Below are 17,278 nucleotides of genomic sequence, written 5' to 3'. Positions count from 1 at the left end.
TCTCTCTCTGGTTCCCTCTCTCCTTCTATCTCACTTTCTCTCTCTCACACACACACACATACAGGCGCACAAGCACACACACACTCTATTGATCTCAAAGGGTCTACAAGACACACTCTCTCTCCCTCTCTTTCTTGCCTGCTCTTTCTCTGTCAATACCCAGAGGCCTATATCTTACTCTTTCTTTCTTTCATGTGTAGTCCCCCTCTCTTTCTCTCTCTTGACCATCTCTGGAATAGTAGCTAGCTGTGTGTTCTTTTCTTTTCTCCAATGTTCTTTCTCTTCTTTCCGCTAAGATATGAAAGGTATTTAATTACACAGAACAAAAATATAAACCCAACATGCAACAATTTCAAAATGTTTACTAAATTACAAGTCAATTGAAATAAATGTATTAGGCCCTAATCTGTGGATTTCACATGACTGTGAATACATATACCGTATGCATCTATCGGTCACAGATACCTTGAAAAAAAGGCATGGGCATGGATCAGAAAACCAGTCAGTATCTGGTGTGACCACCATTTGACTAATGCAGCGCGACACATCTCCTTTACAAAGAGTTGATCGGGCTGTTGATTGTGGCCTGTGGAATGTTGTCCTGCTCCACTTTAATGGCTGTGCAAAGTTGTTGGATATTGGTGGGAATTGGAACACGCCGTCGTACACGTCGATCCAGAGTATCCCAAACATGCTCAATGGGTAACATGTCTGGTGAGTATGCAGGCCATGGAAGAACTGGAACATTTTCAGATTCCAGGAATTGTGTACAGATCCTTGCTACATGGGGCCATGCATATCATGCTAAAACATGAGGTTAGGCAGCGGATGAATGGCACGACAATGGGCCTCAGGATCTCGTCACGGTATCTGTGCATTCAAATTGCTATCGATAAAATGCTAAGGTTTTCATTGTCCGTAGCTTATGCCTGCCCATACCATATCCCCACCAACACCATGGAGCACTCTGTTCACAACGTTGACATCAGGAAACCGCTCATCCACACGACGCCATCTGCCATCTGCCCGGTACAGTTGAAACCGGGATTCATCCATGAAGAGCACACTTCTCCACCGTGGCAGCGGCCATCAAAGGTGAGCATTTGCCCAATGAAGTCGGTTACGACGCCAAACTGCAGTCAGGTCAAGACCCTGGTGAGGACGATGAGCACACAGATGAGCTTCCTGAGATGGTTTCTGACAATTTGTGCAGAAATTCTTTGGTTGTGCAAACATACAGTTTCATCAGCTGTCCAGTGGGCTGGTCTCAGATGATCCCAAATGTGAAGAAGCCGGATGTCGAGGTCCTGGGCTGGCATGGTTACACGTGGTCTGCGGTTGTGAGGCCGGTTGGACGTACTGCCAAATTCTCTAAAACGTTGTTGGAGGTGGCTTATGGTAGAGAAATTAACTGTTAATTCTCTGGCAAGAGCTCTGAAGGACATTCCTGCAGTCAGCATGCCAATTGCACACTCCATCACAACTTGAGACATTTGTGGCATTGTGTTGTGTGACAAAACTGCACATTTTAGAACAGCCTTTTATTGTCCCCAGCACAAGGTGCCCCTGTGTAATGATAATGCTGTTTAATCAGCTATTTAATATGCCAAACCTGTCAGGTGGATGGATTATCTTGGCAAAGGAGAAATGCTCACGAACAGGGATGTAAGCAAATTTGTGCATAACATTTGAGGGAAATAAGCTTTTGTGCGTATGGAACATTTATGAGATTTTTTATTTCAGCTCATGAAACATGGGACAAACACATTACATGTTGCCTTTATATTTTTGTTCGGTATAGTTTACACTGAGTGACATCACCTGACGAGGCTAACCGAACTGAGCCTTTTCCCCAAAAAAATACGAGATCGGAGAACACATTGGGAATTATCTTAGACCATTCCTCCTTACAGAATCCTTACAGATCGCTTATGGACTGCCCTCTTCAATTCAATTGGAGACTGAGATGGCCAGTGCAAAATGTTGATTTTGTGTTCAATCAACCATTTCATTGTGGATTTTGATGTGTGCTTGGTGTGCGTGGCCAAAGAACTCCATGTCATCTGCCTATAGGTTCCAATCCAAGTGCCAATGCCATTTAGCAAACTCCAGGCGTTAATATTTGATCGATGACATTAAAATAAAGCTCTTTGGCCACCAGTGGTGGGTTTTGCGTAGAATAAAAAATGCATATGGTGTTGGATCTTTGATATTATGGGGCTATATCGCTTCCACTGCTCCTGGGGCCCTTGTTAAGGTCAACATCATCTCATAAAACACTTTAGAAAAAGTCTCAGTGCCGTTATCCTTGCCAGGTGAGGTATTGAAAACCGGGGTGTTAATAATTTTTTTGCCCTATCGTTTTGAGAAAAAAAAATGACTTGTTAAACAAAATCTCCTTATCTGAGCAATTACATTTTTTTAATAATTTGATTTCAAAGGGTATAAATCATTTCGGACCCCAATGTAACTCCACATGTCACGATCATCATCTATAGAAAATTGCTCCACATAAGGTATGATGTATGCCACTGGAGGATTGGCACTTCAATATTACTTACCTTCCTATAGATATTTGCTTGCATCTACAGTCCTCTTCACGGATTGGACGGTTGACATAGCTCCAGCATTCTAGAAATAATCAGCTAGTATGAGTATATTACAATATAACTCGAGGCTCACCTCTATTACCATAAACTGATCAAAGAAGTTATACTGATAAAATATAAAAAGTGTTGAGGTGTTCTAGAGCCGTGTTTCCCAACTCAAGTCCACGAGTCAACAGCACACATTTTTGTTGTAGCCCAGGACAAACACACCTGATTCAACTCATCAAGGGCTTGATGATTATTTGACAATTAGAATTTGGTGTGCTTGTCCAGGGCTAAAACGTAAATGTGTACTGTTGGGGGTACTCAAGTACTGGAGTTGAAAAACACTGTTTTAGAGTGAATATAGTTGATCTCTAGGAGTATTGTGCAATCTCACAACATGTGAACAACCTTGTATCGAGACCAATTTGGTTGTGCTGTTTTTTGTCGCTGTCGTTGTTAAGGATCATCGTGATCATTGTCTGACAAGATTAACACTTCACCACTGAGACAGAAAGAAAAACAATAGTCCATTGCCTGAGCAATCACAGACTAAAAACCCTAGCGAGACTGCATCAGATGCCCCCTACTGCTCTGGAGTCTTCCCTAGCCTTCCATAGTCATCACAGCAGGCAGGGCATCCATCTACCCAGTTAACCAGTTATCACTAGACTATGTCAGACCGCTCGTAAATCGATGCTTCCAGGGGGTCGCCCAGTGGCCAAACAATAGCCTAACCTAGAATTACCCCCTCATAGGCAGGCACACACTCATGCACGCACACACACAGGCACACACGCACAAGCACGCACACTTCTGTTAATCCAGGGCCTTGTATTGACATTGTGATGGACCAGTGGGGTGCCAAGAGTCCACACAGCTCGCTCGGATGACCAGAGCAAACAGGCGGTGATGTGGCACAAGCTCTATGTTGATTGGTTTCTTAGAAGTATTTGTTCTCTGGTTCTTCTTTTCAAACTTTATGGTCACACAACTTTGCCAGCCCATTCGAGAAGTTAGTGTTACGGAATTGGTGGTTTTCTGCCTCAAAAGTATCATTTGATCATAAGACTGATATATCTTGGATGTTGCAGGGTGTGTGGGTGACGGGATAGAGGGAGTTGTAGAGGTGGGAAAAGGGTAGGGGGTGGCGATGAAAGGTAGGAAGAGAAGAAACTGAAGACAGCGAAATTATTTAGTAAGGCAAAAATATGGCATAAAAAAAGACGTAAGAAATATGAGGGCTGCCCTAAATTCAATCAGAGGATGTAAGGAACATTCTTAGCCTTTTTGATCAATTATACTAACAGATGACATTGGGAGCGAGAGAGAGACACTGGGAAGAAAGAGAGAGAGAGCAGGACTGAGGAAAGGAGAGGGGAGGGGTGGAGGTGTTAATGTGCTGTCTTTAAAATCAAATCAAACTTTATTTGTCACATACAGTGCCTTGCGAAAGTATTCGGCCCCCTTGAACTTTGCGACCTTTTGCGACATTTCAGGCTTCAAACATAAAGATATAAAACTGTATTTTTTTGTGAAGAATCAACAACAAGTGGGACACAATCATGAAGTGGAATGACATTTATTGGATATTTCAAACTTTTTTAACTAATCAAAAACTGAAAAATTGGGCGTGCAATATTATTCAGCCCCTTTACTTTCAGTGCAGCAAACTCTCTCCAGAAGTTCAGTGAGGATCTCTGAATGATCCAATGTTGACCTAAATGACTAATGATGATAAATACAATCCACCTGTGTGTAATCAAGTCTCCGTATAAATGCACCTGCACTGTGATAGTCTCAGAGGTCCGTTAAAAGCGCAGAGAGCATCATGAAGAACAAGGAACACACCAGGCAGGTCCGAGATACTGTTGTGAAGAAGTTTAAAGCCGGATTTGGATACAAAAAGATTTCCCAAGCTTTAAACATCCCAAGGAGCACTGTGCAAGCGATAATATTGAAATGGAAGGAGTATCAGACCACTGCAAATCTACCAAGACCTGGCCGTCCCTCTAAACTTTCAGCTCATACAAGGAGAAGACTGATCAGAGATGCAGCCAAGAGGCCCATGATCACTCTGGATGAACTGCAGAGATCTACAGCTGAGTTGGGAGACTCTGTCCATAGGACAACAATCAGTCGTATATTGCACAAATCTGGCCTTTATGGAAGAGTGGCAAGAAGAAAGCCATTTCTTAAAGATATCCATAAAAAATGTCGTTTAAAGTTTGCCACAAGCCACCTGGGAGACACACCAAACATGTGGAAGAAGGTGCTCTGGTCAGATGAAACCAAAATTGAACTTTTTGGCAACAATGCAAAACGTTATGTTTGGCGTAAAAGCAACACAGCTCATCACCCTGAACACACCATCCCCACTGTCAAACATGGTGGTGGCAGCATCATGGTTTGGGCCTGCTTTTCTTCAGCAGGGACAGGGAAGATGGTTAAAATTGATGGGAAGATGGATGGAGCCAAATACAGGACCATTCTGGAAGAAAACCTGATGGAGTCTGCAAAAGACCTGAGACTGGGACGGAGATTTGTCTTCCAACAAGACAATGATCCAAAACATAAAGCAAAATCTACAATGGAATGGTTCAAAAATAAACATATCCAGGTGTTAGAATGGCCAAGTCAAAGTCCAGACCTGAATCCAATCGAGAATCTGTGGAAAGAACAGAAAACTGCTGTTCACAAATGCTCTCCATCCAACCTCACTGAGCTCGAGCTGTTTTGCAAGGAGGAATGGGAAAAAAATTCAGTCTCTCGATGTGCAAAACTGATAGAGACATACCCCAAGCGACTTACAGCTGTAATCGCAGCAAAAGGTGGCGCTACAAAGTATTAACTTAAGGGGGCTGAATAATTTTGCACGCCCAATTTTTCAGTTTTTGATTTGTTAAAAAAGTTTGAAATATCCAATAAATGTCGTTCCACTTCATGATTGTGTCCCACTTGTTGTTGATTCTTCACAAAAAAATACAGTTTTATATCTTTATGTTTGAAGCCTGAAATGTGGCAAAAGGTCGCAAAGTTCAAGGGGGCCGAATACTTTCGCAAGGCACTGTGTATGCCAAATACAACAAGTGTAGATTTTACCGTGAAATACTTACTTACAAGCCCTTAACCAACAGTGCAGTTCAAGAAGAGTTAAGAAAATATTTACCAAGTAGACTAAAATAAAAGTAGTAATAAAAAGTAACACAATAAGAATAACAATAATGAGGCTATAAGGGGCACTGGTACCGAGTCAGTGTGCGGGGTTACAGGCTAAGCAGAGGTAATCTGTAAATGTAGGTGTAGGCGAAGTTACTATGCATGGTAACAAACCAACAGCAAGTAGCAGCAGTGTACAAAAGGGTGTGGGTCAATTTAAATTGTCCAGTGGCGAATTTATGAATTGTTCAGCAGTCTTTTGGCTTAGGGGTAGAAACTGTTGATGAGCCTTTTGGTCCTAGAGTTGGCACTCCGGTACCACTTGCTGTGTGGTAGCAGAGAAAACAGTCTATAACTTGGGTGACTGGAGTCGCTGACAATTTTATGGGCTTTCCTCTGACACCGCCTATTACATAGGTCCTGGAAGGCAGTGAGCTTGGCCCCAGTGATGTACTGGGCCGTTCGCACTTCCTTCTGCAGCACCTTGCAGTTGATGCCGAGCAGTTTCCATATCAGGCGGTGATGCAACCGGTCAGGATGCTCTCGATGGTGCAGCTGAAGAACCTGTTGAGGATCTGGGGACCCATGCCAAATCTTTTCAGTCTCCTGAGGGGGAAAAGGTTTTGTCGTGCAATCTTCGCAATTGTCTTGGTATGTTTGGACCATGATAGTTCGTTGATGATGTGGACACCAAGGAACTTTAAACTCAACCCACTCCACTACAGCCCCGTCGATGTTAATGGGGGCCTGTTCGGCCCACCTTTTCCTGTAGTCCACAATCAGCTCCTTTGTCTTGCTCACATTGAGGGAGACGTTGTTGTCCTGGCACCACACTGGCATTTCTCTGACCTCCTAGGCCGTTTCATCGTTGAAAATGTCAGTGAAGACACTTGACCGTTGGTCTGCGCATGCTTTGCGTACACATACTGGTAATCCATCTGGCCTAGCGGCTTTGTGAATGTTGACCTGTTTAACCTTTCTGATCTCCCCATCCCGGATCCGGGATCGTGAATACAGACTCAAACTCATTACCATAACGCAACGTTATCTATTCATGAAAATCGCAAATGAAATGAAATAAATATGCTAGCTCTCAAGCTTAGCCTTTTGTTAACAAAACTGTCATCTCAGATTTTCAAAATATGCTTCTCAACCATTGCAAAACAAGCATTTGTGTAACAGTATTGTTGGCTAACGTAGCATTTAGCGGAGCATTTAGCATTAGCATTCAGCTGGCAACATTTACACAAAAAAACAGAAAAGCATTCAAATAAAATAATTTACCTTTGAAGAACTTCAGATGTTTTCAATGAGGAGACTCAGATAGCAAATGTTCAGTTTTTCCTGAAAGATTATTTGTTTAGGACAAATCGCTCCGTTTTCTGCGTCACGTTTAGCTATGAAAAAAACCCTGTATCCAAGCTTGTGTAAATCTATCAGCAAGCTCATTAGCATAACACAACGTTAACTATTCATGAAAATGGCTAATGAAATGAAATTAATCTATTTGCTCTCAAGCTTAGCCTTTGTTAACAACACTGTCATCTCAGATTTTCAAAATATGCTTTTGAACCATAGCTAAACAAGCATTTGTGTAAGAGTATTGATAGCCTAGCATTGCATTAAGCCTAGCATTCAGCATGCAACATTTTCCACCAAAAAACATAAAAGCATTCAAATAAAATAATTTACCTTTGAAGAACTTCAGATGTTTTCAATGAGGAGACTCTGTTAGATAGCAAATGTTCCGTTTTTACAAAAAATATTATTTGTGTCGACTAATCACTCCGTTTTGTTCATCACGTTTGGGTAAGGAGAAAAAAAAAAAAAAAAAAAAAAATCATTAAAACGCGAACTTTTTTCCAAATTAACTCCATAATATCGACAGAAACATGGCAAACGATGTTTAGAATCAATCCTCAAGGTGTTTTTCACATATCTATCGACGATAAAATCCATCGTGGCAGTTTACTTTCAATTCTGAAGAAATGGAACGCACACAGGACACCGGGCGGGACACCAGGTAAATGTGGTCTCTTATGGTCAATCTTCCAATGATATGCCTACAAACACGTCACAATGCTGCAGACACCTCGGGGAATATACAGAAAGCGCAGGCTCATTCCTGGCGCATTCACAGCCATATAAGGAGACATTGGAACACAGCGCCTTCAGAATCCGGGGGATTTCCTGTATGAAACATCATCTTGGTTTCGCCTGTTGCATTAGTTCTGGGGCACGCACAGATAATATCTTTGCAGTTTTGGAGACGTCAGAGTTGTGTCTTTCCAAGGCTGTCAATCCCATGCATAGTCGAGCATCTTTTCGTGACAAAATATTGCGCTTAAAACGGGCACGTCTTTTTATCCAATAATGACACAGCGCCCCTATAGGTTCAAGAAGTTAAAGGTTTTGTTCACATTGGCTACCGAGAGAGTTATCACACAGTCATCCAGAACAGCTGGTGCTCTCATGCATGCTTCAATGTTGCTTGCCTCGAAGTGAGCATAAAGGCTTTTAGCTCGTCTGGTAGGCTCACGTCATTGGGCAGCTCGCGTCTGAGTTTCCCTTTGTAGTCTGTAATAGTTTTCAAGCCCGGCCACATCCGATAAATGTCGGAGCTTGTGTAGTAGGACTCAATCTTAATCCTGTATTGACGCTTTGCTTGTTTGATGGTTTGTCTGAGGGGATAGCGGGATTTCTTTTAAGCTTCCGGATTAGTCTCCCGCTCCTTGAAAGCAGCAGCTCTAGCCTTTAGCTCAATGCAAACGTTGCCTGTAATCCATGGCTTCTGGTTGGGATATGTACGTACAGTCACTGTGGGGACGACGTCATCGATGCACTTATAGATGAAGCAGATGACTGAGGTGATGTATTCATCAATGCCATTGGATGAAACCTAGAACATTTTCTAGTCTGTGCTAGCAAAACAGTCCTGTTGTGTAGCATCCGCGTCATCTGACCACTTCCGTATTGCGCGAGTCACTGGTACTCCCTGCTTTAGTTTTTGCTTGTAAGCAGGAATCAGGAGGATAGAACTATGGTCCGATTTGCCAAATGGAGGGTGGGGGAGAGCTTTGTCTGCATCTCTGTGTGTGCAGTAAAGGTGGTCTAGAAATTATTTTCTTCCTGGTTGCACATGTGACATGCTGGTAAAAAGTTGGTAAAACTGATTTAAGTTTGCCTGCATTAAATTCTCCGGCCACTAGGGACGTCGCTTCTGGGATAGAATTTTCTTCTTTGCTTATGGCCTTTGGAATTGGTTGAGAGTGGTCTTAGTGCCAGCTTCGTTTTGTGGTGGTAAATAGACAGCTACGAATAATACAGATGAGAACTCTCTTGGTACATAGTGTGGTCTACAGCTTATCATAAGGTCCTCTACCTCAGGCGAGCAATACTTCAAGACTTCTTTAATATCATTAATTATGCACCAGCTGTTATTGACAAAAAGATTTACACCCCTGCCTCTCGTCTTACCAGAGGTAACGTCTCTGTTCTGCCGGTGCATGGAAAATCCCGCTAGCTCTATATTGTCCGTATATTCATTCAGCCACATCTCGGTGAAACATAAGATGTTACATACATTTTATTTTCCGATGATTGCACGTTAGCCAGAAGAATGGAAGGCAGTGGGAGTTTTCTCACTCGCCTCTGGATGCTCAGAAGGATGCCCGATCTGCGGGCCCTTTTCCGGCGTCTTTTCTTCACACAAAATGCATGTATCTCGGCCTGTTCCAGTGAAAGCAGGATATCCTTCTCGTCAGACTCATTAAAGGAAAACGTTTCTTCCAGTCCGCGGTGAGTAATCGCTTTTCTGATGTCCAGAAGTTATTTTCGGTCATAAGAGATGGTATTCTTTGGCACCATCTTTCTTTCAAGTGAAAAGTTACGTTTCAGCAACTTCAAGAGTAGCACAGAAAGAAGAAGGGAAGAGGAGAGAGACAGAATCATAGCATGTGAGAGGGAGAGTCACAGATACGCAGTGAATGTGTCGGCGTGCAGGGTGCTACAGGATAGACAGGCGAGCAGGGTAGCTGCAGATAGTGAGCTAACATCCATTAATAATCAGGGAGGTAGTAAACACACGTAAACACCGTTTATGCACCTTTTTATTTGTAAAATAGCGTTTACTCAACTTTTTATTTAGTTAATTATCGTATAGCCACTTATTATTGCATTCCCAGCGATCAATCAATGATCAATGCACATTCTTGATCTGAGTTATATTCTACCTGCCTCTTCTGAGAACAAGAGGAATCATATTTTAGATATGCTCGTTATGTTCACCTACTCCCCCCGGATTTGCCTTGCGAACTCATTCACCACTCTGTCCAACGGCAAACTTCGCCCATGGCACAGGCTGAGACGTGAAACGAACTGCCTCAGTGGAAAGTAGAGATTCCGCTGACAGTGGGCTTGTGAGACACCAGACACAAGGCCATTTTTTAAACGTCCCTCGACTCCTGCCGTGTCAAGAGAACCACCAAACAAACAGAAACCAGACACTCTGAGAAGGAGTGTACAGCTGACATATAGTCGCTGATATTTCAGTCAGGTGGCCAGCTAGCTAGCTAGTTAGTTAGCTCAAGGGCTCGGACCTAAGCAGGAGCAGTTGAAATTAAATTAAACTAGCTTTAATCATAACAAAACATAGGTTATTATAAGCTCTCATAACAAAATAACTTTGCTTTACAGTGAGTAGTCAGACAGATAGTGGTGAGGCAAGCTGCAATGCAGGAGGCGAAGGAGTAACAGAGCGGAAGCAAGCGGAGAGAGGAGTTAGTAGTACACTGGTTCCCAAACTTAGGGTCCTCAATTTAGGGTGCGTTTGTAAATACATTTTGGCTATCTACTCTGATTTCAGAGCACTCTCGTTTGAGCGTGCCAGAGCGCAGAATAACTGATGAATTTATGAGCTCACAACACCCATTAAATGACAAACAACTGAATTAAATTGTTGCTAGCAGCACAATTACAGTCAATAATGCTGTAGATAATATGAAAACACCCAAACTAGGTCTGATAGGGTGAGTAAAATGGTCAGAGAGAGGTGTTGTCTCATTTGTGTCTGGAAGTAGCTAGCGAGCTTGGGCGCTTAACTGCAGTTGTGAGATCTGAATGCTCGGATGAACCCTACTCCTCAACGCTCTGAATTTACGAACAGACAATCTGAATACGCTCTGAATTTACGAACAGCCCAGAGCACACTCTGATACACTGGAGGCTATTTACGAACGCACCCTTGAATGGGTCCCCTGAGAGAATCTGTAATCTTATCAAACACACAAATAACTTTCTTTGTCTTCTAATGGGTATGGAATACAGCATTTTAGAGTGTCTTTTAGATGTCTCCCTGCACAGACCTGCACCTTAGTGACTATTTGCCCCCTAGAGACTAGTTGCACCTTGGAGACTATTTGCACTGACTCTCCACTCATCCTACCTTTACATACAAGCACACAAACACACACATGCACACAGACTCACATACACACACACACGCACAGTCAGCACTGCAGATCGAGTGTATTTCATCTATTTAACTGTGCAACCTAGACACTACCCACATTATATTGTAAATACAGTCCTACTTGACATTCATTTTCTATTATGTATATCAGATTGTGTACATATCAGGGCTTTAATATGCACACTACCTCTCAGAGGTGTCATGCCCATCGATGTTGTGCCCCCTCAGGTTTGTCCTGAATAAAATGTACACCATTTATACAAAAGTATGTGGACATCCTTTCAAATGAGTGGATTCAGCTATTTCAGCCACACATGTTGCAGACAGGTGTATAAAATCGAGCACACCGCCATGCAATCTCCATAGACAAACGTTGGCAGTAGAATGGCCTTACTGAAGAGCTCAGTGACTTTCAAGGTGGCACCGTCATAGGATGCCACCTTTCCAACAAGTCAGTTCATCAAATCTAGTAGTAGGCCACACAAGCTCACAGAACGGGACCGGCGTGTGCTGAAGCACGTAGCGAGGTAAGATCGTCTGTCCTCGGTTGCAACACTCACTACCGAGTTCCAAACTGCCTCCGGAAGCAAAGTAAGCATAAGAAATTTTTGTCGTGATCTTCATGAAATTGGTTTTCATGGCCGAGCAACCGCAGCACACAAGCCTAAGATCACATCGCGCAATGCCAAGTGTCAGCTGGTGTGGTGTAAAGCTTGCCGCCATTGGACTCTGTTGCAGTGGAAATGCGTTCTCTGGAGTGGTCAATCACGCTTCATCATCTGACAGTCCGACAGACAAATTTGGGTATGGTAGATGCCAGGAGAAAGCTACCTGCCACAATGCATGAAGCCAACTGCAAAGTTTGTTGGAGGGGGAATATTGGTCAGGGGCTGTTTTTCATGGTTCAGGCTAGGCCCTTAGTTCAGGCTAGACCCCTTAGGGAATTCTTAACGCAACAGCATACAATGACATTCTAGACTATTCTGTGCATCCAACTTTGTGGCAACAGTTTGGGGAAGGCCCTTTCCAGTTTCAGCATGACAATACCTCCATGCACAAAGCAAGGTACATACAGAAATGTTTTTTTTTTTTGAGATCAGAGAGGAAGAATTTGACTGGTCTGCACAGAGCCCTGACCTCAACTCCATCAAACACCTTTGGGATGAATTGGAATGCCGACAGCGAGCCAGGCCTCACTAATGCTCTTGTGGATGAATGGAAGCAAGTCCATGCAGCAATGTTCCAACATCTAGTGGAAAGCCTTCCCAGAAGAGTGGAGGCTGTTATAGCAGCAATGGGGGTTACCAACTCCATAATAATGCCCGTGAACTATCAAGAAAGGAAAAATAATTGTCTATCAAAGTGAAATAGATTTAATTACATTGTGGGTGAATGAATGGGTTCACATACAAGGAATAAAGCTTAAGTTACAAAGCAATAACAAGCATTACAAGGAATTATTCTAGGCATGATCAGAGAAGGAGAGTGGGAGAAGTCATAGCCTGAAAAGTCAAGCCCCAGAAACATCAAAGATACAATCGTCCTTCTGAACTGAGCTGCAGGACAGGAATGAAACTGCTCAGGGATGTTACCATGAGGCCATTGGTGATTTTAAAACAGCTAAAAATGGCTGTGATGGGAGGAAACTGAGGATGGATCAACATTGTAGTGACTCCACAATAAGGACCTAAATGACAGAGTGAAAAGAAGGATACAAGTATACAATATGAAAATACTCCAAAATATGCATATTGTATGCAGTAAGGCCCTGAAAGTAATACGGATGGAAAAAGAACACAGAAAAGGAATACAGTTTTTGGCCTAAATGCAAAGCCTTATGTTTGGGGAAAATACAATAACACATCACTGAGTAACTGCCTCCTTGTTTTCAAGCATGGTGGTGGTATGCTTGACCTGAGTACTTAAAAAAAAAAAGCATAACAGGACATTAACCTACAACACCACCCCAAATCTACACTGGATTTGCTTACCAAGAATACCGTAATAATAATATAGTGAATGTTCCTGAGGGGCCAAGTTACAGTTTTGACTTAAATCTGCTGGAACATCTATGTCGACCTCTATTATTTCAGTCCATGTAACTTATGTGATTTGGTAGGCCAAATATGCTTTACAGAGAATAATGAGACAGACAGTGATGAGGCAGACACTGGTGAGGCTGAGGCAGGCCGCAATGTAGGAGGATGCAGAGGAGAAGGAGAGAGAGAGAGGAAGCAAGCAGAAAGAGAGGCTATCCAAGCATTTGAACAGTAAAGAAAGATCTATACTTAAAAAAAGAGAAGGCGGGCAATTAAACAATGCAGATCTAAAAATGTAGTATGTTTTGTTTTATATCGGTGGCGGTTCGTCTTATCTCGATCACCCCCTGGAGTTTATAGTTTACCCACCTTTCTTTGCCGTTTATTATTTTGTACTGAGGGGATTAAAGAGAGTCTTGTGGTGGTGTGTGTGCGTGTGTGTATGGTTGTGTCTCTGTGTGTGCGCGTGTGCCTTGCAAAAGTATTCATCACCCTTGGTGTTTTTCCTATTTTGTTGCATTACAAACTGTAATTTAAATTGATTTTTATTTGGATTTCATGTAATGGACAAACACAAAATAGTCCAAATTGGTGAAGTGAAATGAAAAAAAATACTTGTTTCAAAAAATTTTAAACTTAAAAGTGGTGGGCACATATGTATTCACCCCCTTTGCTATGAAGCCCCTAAATAAGATCTGGTGCAAACAATTTTTTATTTTTTTATTTCACCTTTATTTAACCAGGTAGGCCAATTGAGAACAAGTTCTCATTTACAACTGCGACCTGGCCATGATAAAGCAAAGCAGGATGACAAAAACAACAACACAGAGTTACAAATAAACAAACGTACAGTCAATAACACAATATCATTTTTGGGAGAAAAATCTATGTACAGTGGGTGCAAATGTAGAAGAGTAGGGAGGTAGGCAATTAATAGGCCATAGAGGCAAAATAATTAAAATTTAGCACTAACACTGGAGTGATAGATGTGCAGATGATGATGTGCAAGTAGAGATACTGGGGTGCAAAAGAGCAAGAGGGTAAGTAATAATATGGGGATGAGGTAGTTGGGTGTGCTATTTACAGATTGGCTGTGTACAGGTGCAGTGATCGGTAAGCTGCTCTGACAGCTGATGCTTAAAGATAAGAGGGGGAGATTTAAAATTCCAGCTTCAGTGATTTTTGCAATTCGTTCCAGTCATTGGCAGCAGAAACTGGAAGAAAGGGTGGCCAAAAAAAGTGTTGGCTTTGGGGATGACCAGTGAAATATAGCTGCTGGAGGACATGCTGGGTGTTGTTATGGTGACTAGTGAGCTGAGATAAGGCAGGGCTTTACCTGGCAAAGACTTATAGATGACCTGGAGCCAGTGGGTTTGGCGACAAATATGTAGTGAGGGCCAGCCATCGAGAGCATACAGGTCGTGGTGGTGGGTAGTATCTGGGGCTTTGGTGACAAAATGGTGATAGACTACATCCACTTTGCTGAGTATATATATACAGAGAATCGGCCCGAGAATTGAACCCTGTGGCACCCACATAGGAGACTGCCAGAGGTCCAGACAACAGGCCCTCAGATTTGACACACTGAACTATATCTGAGTAGTTGGTGAACCAGGCGAGGCAGTCATTTGAGAAGCCAAGGCTATTGAGTCTGCCGATAAGAATGCAGTGATTGGGCCTCCCTGTTGGTGCAGTGGTCTAAGGCAATGCATCGCAGTGCTAGCTGTGCCACCGGAGATTCTGGGTTCAAGCCCAGGCTCTGTCGTAGCCGGCTGAGACCGGGAGGCCCATGGGGCGGCGCACAATTGGCCCAGTGTTGTCCGGGTTAGGGAGGGTTTGGCCGGCAGGGATATCCTTGTCTCATAGCGCACTAGCGACTTCTGCACAGTGCACGCTGACTAGGTCGCCAGGTGGTGTTTCCTCTGACACATTGGTGCACCTAGCTTCCTGGTTGGATGGGCATTGTGTCAAGAAGCAATGCGGCTTGTTTGGGTTGTGTTTCGGAGGAAGCATGGCTCTTGACCTTCGCCTCTCCCGAGTCCGTACGGGAGTTGCAGCAATGAAACAAGACTGTAACTACTACGAATTGGGGAGAAAAAAGGGGTAAATAAAAGAATGCGGTGATTGACAGAGTCGATGAAGATGGCTGCACAGTACTATCAGTTTAGGACTGTGAGCGTGGCTGAGGTGCACCAGCTTGGAAACCAGATTGCATAGGTACGGTGGTACGGTGGAATTTGAAATGGTCGGGGATATGTTTGTTAATTGTCTTTCAAAGATTTTAGAAAGGCATGCATGGATATAGGTCTATAACAGTTTGGGTCTAGAGTGTCACCCCCTTTGAAGAGGGGGTGACCGCAGCAGCTTTCCTATCTTTGGGGATCTCATACGATGCAAAAGAGAGATTGGACAGGCAAGTAATCACATAATTAGTCAGATTGCACACAGGTGGACATTAATTAAAGGGAACATGATCTGTCACATGATCTCAGTATCTATACACTTTTTCTGAAAGCCCCCAGGGTCTGCAACACCACCAAGCACGCGGCACCATGAAGACCAATGAACTCTCCAAACAGGTCAGGGACAAAGTGGAGAAGTAAAGATCAGGGTTATAAAAAAATATCTGAAACTTCGAACATCCCACAGAACACCATTAAATCCATTATTAAAAAATTTAAAGAATATGGCACCACAACAAACCTGCTAAGAGAGGGCTGCCCACCAAAACGCACTGACCAGGCAAGGAGGGCATTAATCAGAGAGGCAACAAAGAGACCAAAGATAACCCTGAATAATTTTGCTTTTTGGCCATGAAGGAAAACGCTTGTCTGGCGCAAACCCAACACCTCTAATCACCCCGAGAACACCATCCTTTGGGGATGTTTACATCAGCAGGGACTGGAAAACTGGTCAGAATTGAAGTAATGATGCATGGCATTAAATACAGGGAAATTCTTGAGGGAAACCTGTTTCAGACCGGGACACAGGTTCACCTTTCAGCAGGACAATAATCCTAAGCATACTGCTAAAGCAACACTCGAGTGGTTTAAGGGGAAACATTTGAATGTCTTGGAATGGCCTAGTCAAAGCCCAGACCTCAATCCAATTGAGAATCTGTGGTATGACTCAAAGATTGCTGTACACCTGCGGAACCCATCCAACTTGAAGGAGCTGGAGCTGGAGCCTTGAAGAAGACGCAAAAATCCCAGTGGCTAGATGTGCCACGCTTATAGAGATATACCCCAAGAGACTCAAAGTATTGACTTTGAGAGGGTGAATAGTTATGCAAGCTCAAGTTTTCTGTTGTTATTTTTTTCACAATAAAACATATTTTGCATCTTCAAAGTGGTAGGCATGTTGTGTAAATCAAATTATACAAACCCCCCCAAAAAATCAATTTTAATTCCAGGTTGTAAGGCAACAAAATAGGAAAAATGCCAAAGGGGTAAATACTTTCGCAAGCCTTTTTGTCTGTGTGCATGCTTGCCTGTGTGTGTGACCTTGTACATATTTTGGTAGTTTAAGGATAGACTTTAGTTATAACTATGTCACATGGCCTACACTCGACCTCTGTCTTTGACCAGTTGACTTGAGTCAGGTGCAATTTCAGTTGACAGACAGTAGATTACTACAATTTCAACTTTTCTTATTTTATCAAGTGTATACTCTGTCCATTTCCTACAGATGCAGGATCTTAATTTGAGCCAGTTTGCTAAAGCAGGAATATAACCTGCAGCGACAGGACATTTGTCCGGCGCCGACAGAGATGGCCGCCTCGCTTAGCGTTCCTAGGAAACTATACAGTTTTTTGTTTTTTACGTGTTATTTCTTACATTAGTACCCCAGGTCATCTTAGGTTTCATTACATACAGTCGAGAAGAACTACTGAATATAAGATCAGCGTCAACTCACCATCAGTACGACCAAGAATATGTTTTTCGCGACGCGGAGCCTGTGTTCTGCCTTACAAACAGGACAACGAAGCGGATCCCATGCAGCGACCCAAAAAAACGACT

Source organism: Oncorhynchus mykiss, chromosome 9 (genome assembly GCF_057628025.1).
Source record: "Oncorhynchus mykiss isolate SJ-2025 chromosome 9, ASM5762802v1, whole genome shotgun sequence".
In the NCBI taxonomy this organism is placed as follows: domain Eukaryota; kingdom Metazoa; phylum Chordata; class Actinopteri; order Salmoniformes; family Salmonidae; genus Oncorhynchus; species Oncorhynchus mykiss.
This window is presented reverse-complemented; position numbering follows the sequence as displayed.